This window comes from Phalacrocorax aristotelis, chromosome 26, assembly GCF_949628215.1.
Source record: "Phalacrocorax aristotelis chromosome 26, bGulAri2.1, whole genome shotgun sequence".
Lineage (NCBI taxonomy): Eukaryota > Metazoa > Chordata > Aves > Suliformes > Phalacrocoracidae > Phalacrocorax > Phalacrocorax aristotelis.
The window spans coordinates 188,185-194,725 of record NC_134301.1 but is presented as its reverse complement, the minus strand read 5'-3'; the positions used below and the strand labels follow the sequence as shown (position 1 = coordinate 194,725).

Here is a 6,541-nt window from a genome sequence, read left to right as displayed (position 1 = left end):
TCTGCTCTCTGGTGACCAACGCCAGGCCCCGAGGGAATGGCAGGGAGATGTGCCAGGGGAGGGTTAGGCCGGGCATTAGGAGAAGGTCCTTCCCCCAGAGGGTGGTGGAGACCTGGCACAGGCTCCCCAGGGAGGCATCACGGCACCAGCCTGGAGATGTTCCAGAAGCGCTTGGCCAAGGCCCCCAGAGACACGGTGTGAATTTGGGGTGTCCTGGGCAGGGACGGGAGCTGGGCTCGGTGGTCCCTGCGAGTCCCTTCCAGCTCAGGGCATTCTGTGATTCTAAGTGTCACCCCTGGGACTTTGGGTCTCAGTGGACTTTGCTGCAATTACAGAGGTGATGGCTCATCAGACAGACTGTGAAAGGTGGTTGTAGGGTTAGATGTATTGGTTGTGGGGTTAGATGTATTGGTTGTGGGGTTGCATGAGCACCCACCTACTTTCTTCTCCATCCAGCAGCTTCCTGTAGGCTCTGATTTCGATGTCCAGGGTGAGCTTGATGTTTGTGAGCTCCTGGTGCTCATGGGCTTTGCCTTCTGCAGCTCAGGGAGTTTGCATTTTGCATCCTTGCCAACCGCTTCCCTGTGCTCTTCAGCTTCAGCAATGGCTCCTGCCAGTTTGCATCTCTGCAGGTAGGAGAGTTTCGTTGCTGCCACTTATTTGCATGTGCTTTGAATAGTTCAGAGCTGCTGATTCTGCCTGTGTGTTCATCCACGTGTACTTTGCTGTATTTTCAGACGTTATAGATAAATCTTTAACTCTAGGATGATTCTCTCTGCCTAGCTGAGACTTTGTTGTCTTCTCACTGCAGGTCTCTACTGGTGGTAGTTCAGTTTTTAGTCATAACAGACCATTTTTCTCTGCACTCGGTATTGCCAGCAAGTCTTAGAGTTGAGCAGCTGACATGTATTTCACCAAAATGGCCTTTATTGCTCCCTTGCTCTAGCGGAGGAGTTTTGGAAAGCCACAACCTGGGAATGGCAATTGACACATTATTGCCCCTGAGTCATCCTTACTTGGGCTCTGGTGTTTTCATGTTCTCCAGTCAGTCTCAAAATCGTCCAGTTCAGCTCCACAATTTAATTCTTTGTATTACGCAAGCTGTCGTCGTGTTTGCCAGTGGTTTCTCTCAGTTCCTCATACTGAGGAGAGAGAAAATGTAGCAAAAATAAATACCAGAGTGGGGAGATGAGTCAATAATTAAACCTACTATGTGATTCTAGGTCCACAGTCCTGGATCTTGAGCAAAAACCTTTGTTGCTGGGGGACATGAATGACTTGTTTACACAGTAGCAGCTCTGTGTGTGAAGGCGTTAACAGAGGATGTATCACACACAGGGCAAACACGGCAGGTGGTTGAGAAAACCTTGAAAAAGCCTGTTCAACCCAAATTAGGAAATCTGAAGAAGCAGGCCCCTTAGCGAAGTGGGGCATAAATACTTTAGCGAGTGTCATCATGACTCACCCTGCTGTAGTACCAGGTTTCTGCATCAGCCCGGCTTATTTTTTGGCAATTTTGTCATATTGGGCTTTAACATCAGTGATGATGTCATCCATGTCCAGGTCTCAGCTGTTGTCCATCTGCACAGTAACAGAGGTGCCTGAAATGGGCGCTTGGATGTGAGTGATTTCCTAGGGGCGACAGCAACATTATCAGTCCTCTGCACTGGAGGTGCTCTCCCTGTGAACCTCCATGGTGTAGACACAAGGAGATGCTGTGACTTCAGGCTCACTGCAGAAAACCCGGAGAGGGATTTTCTGGTTTAATCGCTCTGGATCCTACCTTCACCATCAAGTTGAAACAGATTCCTTAGGGTCTCGCCCGTGTAGTGCAAGAGTAACACTTTTGAAATCTGGAGCAATCAACTGACAGACACATGAGATGCCAAAAATCTCCATGAACAGAAGCGACGGGTTGTGGGAGCCTACCTCCACAGGTCCCCTGAGAGCTATGGAGTGGAGGAAACGGGAGTAGAAAAGGAAGAGCCATTACCACTTCCTACAGGCTCCTCAGGCAGTTGATCTCTTGGATGACGGACTCCACCTTGGCTTCCAGCTCAGCTTTGTTCACGTAGGCACAATCTGTGTCCTGAAGTGCATCAAGGATCACACAGAATCACGGAATCCCAGGTGGGAAGGGACCCCAGGGATCATCTAGTCCAACCTCTCTAGGAAGAGCACAGGCTAGACAAGATGGCCCAGCACCCTGTCCAGACAACTCTTGAAGGTGTCCAACGAGGCCGGGTCGACCTCTTCCCTGGGGAGATTACTCCAATGGTGACTGTCCTCACTGTGAAACACTTCCCTCTCACGTCCAGTCGGCATCTCCCCAAGGGCAACTTGTGTCCATCCCCCTTGTCCTCTCCATGGGACTCCGTGTGAAAAAGGGAGTCTCCATCTTCTCTGTCGCTGCCCCTTAAGTGCTGGTACGTGGGGATGAGATCCCCTCTGAGCCTCCTTTTCCCAAGGCTGAACAAACCCAGCTCTCCCAGCCCATCCTCGTATGGCAGCTTCCCAGTCCTTTGATCATCCTGGTGGCCCCTCTCTGGGCCCCTTCCAGCCTGGCCACATCCTTTTTGTACAGCGGGGACCAGAACTGGACACAGAGCTCCAGGTGTGGCCTGACCAGCGCTGAGCAGAGCGGGATAATGACTTCTTTCTCTCTGCTGGTGATGCCCTTTTTGATGCAGCCCAGCATCCTGTTGGCCTTCTTGGCCGCTGTTCGCTCATGTTTCATTTATGGAATGAAAAAGCAAACTGCTTAATGCCAGCAAGTGATGAGATTAGAAACTCTTAGGGCTGCTCTTCTCAAGGGAATAAATTTTATTAAATTGTTTTGCTCTCTTAGGCAGAAGACAAAATATCATTAGACACAGAGAAGAGAAGGAGAGGGTTTGAACAGTCGGGGTATACAAACATCCCAAATGAACAAGCTCAGCTAAAACCGACTCACGTAAGGTGGGATTCAACTCCTTTAATTAAACCTTCCCAAAAGCTGGCCTTTAGGTCCCTCTAGAGTCTCTGGAGAGTGAGAGGCAGTCTCGCCCTCTCGTTCCAGCAATATTGGCTGCTGTTCGTACGAAAAGGCCAGAATAAGTGTTTGAGTTGGTTTGAAATGCTCTCGTCTTTTTGAGCGTAACAAACTCATTCTCTGCGCATGTTTGCCAGTGAGTTTCCTCTTCACACCTGCAAGGAGAAGAAAAACGATCACTTTGCTCCTCATTATTCAGCTTAAGCAAGAGTATGAATCTCATCTTCCTCTACTGCCTCCAAATGCTCCACATCAGCGTGAAAACCAACTGCTGGTGCAAGCTGTGCTTGCAAATGTAATGGAATGAAAGCATCTAAAAATTAGATGGGATCAGTTCTAGCCCTAGTTTTGGAGCTTGTATCTTTTCTAAACTTACGTTTTCTTGTAATCTTCCATGATACCCTGCATGGTGCTCAGTTCTGTTTCCAGCTTGGCTCTGTCTCTTCCCAAAACATGCAGCTGCCTCTTCAAGTTGCCAATATAAGATTCAAACATTGGCTTGATGTTGCCTCTGTAACACTTTTGTTCCTGTAGAAATCCCCGTGTGATCTCCAGCACCTTGTTCTATTGCTCCTGGAACTGAACTTGAAACCCAGAAGTAAAGCATTCAAAGTAGAGTGATTACAGACCCAGAATTGGCAAATTGGGAGATAAAATCTGTGGGTTATTCAGGATGGGATTGGGTGAATGGAGGAGGTTTGCATTTAAAGATCTGTCGAACAGCATCTTCTCACGAGAAGGTTCTTCAGAAAAACGTCGTGGTGGTTATGTGAAAAGCACTGAGTTGGACTCAGCAGCAAGGCTGAGTGGGGTACATCAGAGGTGATTCTACCGAAGTCAGGCTTCGAGTGATATGAAAATGGGGCATTAGAGAATCTGCTTCTCTGCATGTAACAGCAAAGATGGATTGTCATTCGCAATAAGACTGCTTTACACTGCTCTTGGAGCATGAAAATACCTTCTTGCCCCCAGTGAAGGCTCCTTTTTTCTCTAAGATGGTGCAAAACATCCTCCTCATATAACCCAAACAGCTCCTTAGTGCAACGTCAGGCTGTGAGTTTTGACTGCTCTTGCTGGTGAGCAGTTTGGCAAATGGACTCCCTGCTCAGACGTGCCACACGGCACCTTGTTACGGCTCTGCAGCCGCGGTGCCCGTTGAGCCGGGCACCTCTTCTCTTGCCTTGCCAATGAGTAATGCAAATTTGTTATTGAGGGTCTCGATCTACTCCTTTTCCTGGCACTTCACAGACTGAAGGTTTGGGTCCAACTCCAGCTTGAGTGGCCGGAGCTCGCTGACTGTGACCTTGGCAGTGGGTGTGCAGACCCCCAGGCCTCCACCGACCCTGCAGCCAAAGCCACCGTAGCCCAACCCTGTGCTTGAGGGGCTGTTGCCACATCACAGTAGGTGACAGCCACTGGTCACTAGCTTGGGCTTGCAGCTTGCATTGCCACCAAGGCTTCTGCCGTCGGAGCATCCCAGCCCGGGGTGCCCCATGCCACCACCTCCCCAGCATGAGATGGTGCTGACAGTGTATGTCCTCACACTTCTCGGGATCACAGCAGGGCAAGAGCTGAAAGTCCTCCTGCCCCCAGCTCTGGAGCAGAAGTGGTAGGATTGACAAGACGTTGAGACCAGCTCAAAGGAGAATAAAGGCAGGGGGGAAGGTGAATGCAGGAGCAGGAGGCAACGCACGCGAGTGGACCCGGCTGGAAACCCTCTGCAATCGGAAGCAGAGTTTTCACCTTTTTATGTCCCAGGAAAACAGGCTTTGGCTGCACAACCAGCCCCAAAAAGACCATCTTTAAAGATGTTTATGAGTTTCGGTTGTTTGGTAACATCCCAATAATCTCTTGCTGAATAGTGACCTGAGCTGCTTTTAAGCACAGACCTGTCATTCAGTTATAGGCTGTGTTTCTGGTTTGAGTGGGAGGGAATCCCTGGTCCCATAAAAACAGCATTTGCGAACCTCCCTTTTTGTATAGTAAGCATGGAAGAGAGGCGCTTTTGATGTTTGCAGGGCACTGGGGGCGAGGGAAGGAGCATTGCTTTGTTCTACATGTGGGAAAAAAAGAAACTGAGTTAAACTTTTGGGAATATTCTTGGGATCCAAACACTGGGGCTGATTTGGTTTGGGATTATGTTAGCCTTTAGCCAGAGTTGCTCCTTTTGTCAGGCTAATTCTATAATCTACTCCTTTCTTTCTTTCATTTGACCTCTGTAATTTTGTTAGCCTCGAGAACAATCTTTTAATTCTCTGAGGACAGATGAACCCATGCAAGTGTATTTCTTGGTGCTAGGGCTCTGCTGATCTGTAAGTACAAGCAGAAAGCGGGCGCAGCAGAGGGGAGTGTGGAGTGGGAGAAAGCAGCGAACGATTTTCCAGCTCAGACCTCTGCACCAGCCAGGGAAATCCAAAGCCAAAGGTTGAATAGATCGAGGTGATGATGGAGGGAGTGCGCTGATCCTGCAAAGAGAAATTCCATCGGATTTGCTGCTCTGTCTCTCAGACCTTCCGGTGTGTTTCTCCTTCACTGAATGCCCTGAAGAGGGAGTCTGTTAGTTTTCCCTAGTCTGGGGGGAGTGTGACTGACACTGGTCAGACACATTGACGCCTCTCATCTTATTGCTTGCAGAAGCGTCTTCCATGGGGAGCAGCTTACAGGAGACCTGAGCTTGCTCATTCCTTTCTGGTGAAATTTTTTGGCAAACCCCTGTGCATGTAAGTTTGGGATATATTTATATATATATATATGTTTGGGTTTTTTTCCAGCAAGGGAGGTGGGTCCAGAGTGACAAAGATGCAGGGAAGCCAGGTAAGTCTTACCTAGAAAATTAAATATGTGATTTTCAGTCCCATCTTCACTGAAATATCAAAAGGGCTGTGTGTCATGCGTGGGAACCCTCTTAATTCTTTTGCCTCCAGAAGGATAAGACTGAGGGCTTATCCCTGAAAATCTCAGCCTTTTCTGAAGGTGCATTTGCTTTTATGTGATTTTCTTGGCATTCACCATGGCCTGAGAACACGTTCTGCTCCATGAAAAGGATCAGAGAGAAGTTCATGCATGCAAGCCTGAAAGCTGGCCTGCCCCATTTAGCCATGCAACGTTTTAGGGTAAAGCTGTGTGGGAGTTGTATGTGCTAAGCAGTTTTTGGGACTCAGCCTAAAAGGAGTTCAGAGAGCTCAGCATCTTTCATGATTGGGCCCTGGATGCTGGAGAACAGCTGCTGCCTGTGATAGTTGGCATCATCTGTGAAATGGAAGAAGTCATGTTGGTTTCTTTTCTTGGTTTCTCTCTCTTGGGTTTTTAATTACAGACCCGAGCAGAGCTCAGTACTGCCAGCTTGTCTGAGCCAGCCCAGCTTCGATCTGCTGACCCAGCAGAAACCTCAGCTCGGGAGCATCACACCGCGTGGGGATCGCATCCTTGTTTAGCACTTGGCCTGACAGCTGTGTTGGCCGCTCCAGAAAGGGGATGGAGATAAATCGCCCCTGTGTTTCCCCTGCACAA

General features: G+C 48.9%; 1 pseudogene; it reads right to left on the bottom strand.

Annotated features, from left to right (window-relative positions):
- Window positions 1–926: 926 nt before the first annotated feature.
- LOC142048516 (keratin, type II cytoskeletal cochleal-like) lies at window positions 927–4,049 on the bottom strand (annotated as a pseudogene).
- Window positions 4,050–6,541: the final 2,492 nt, after the last annotated feature.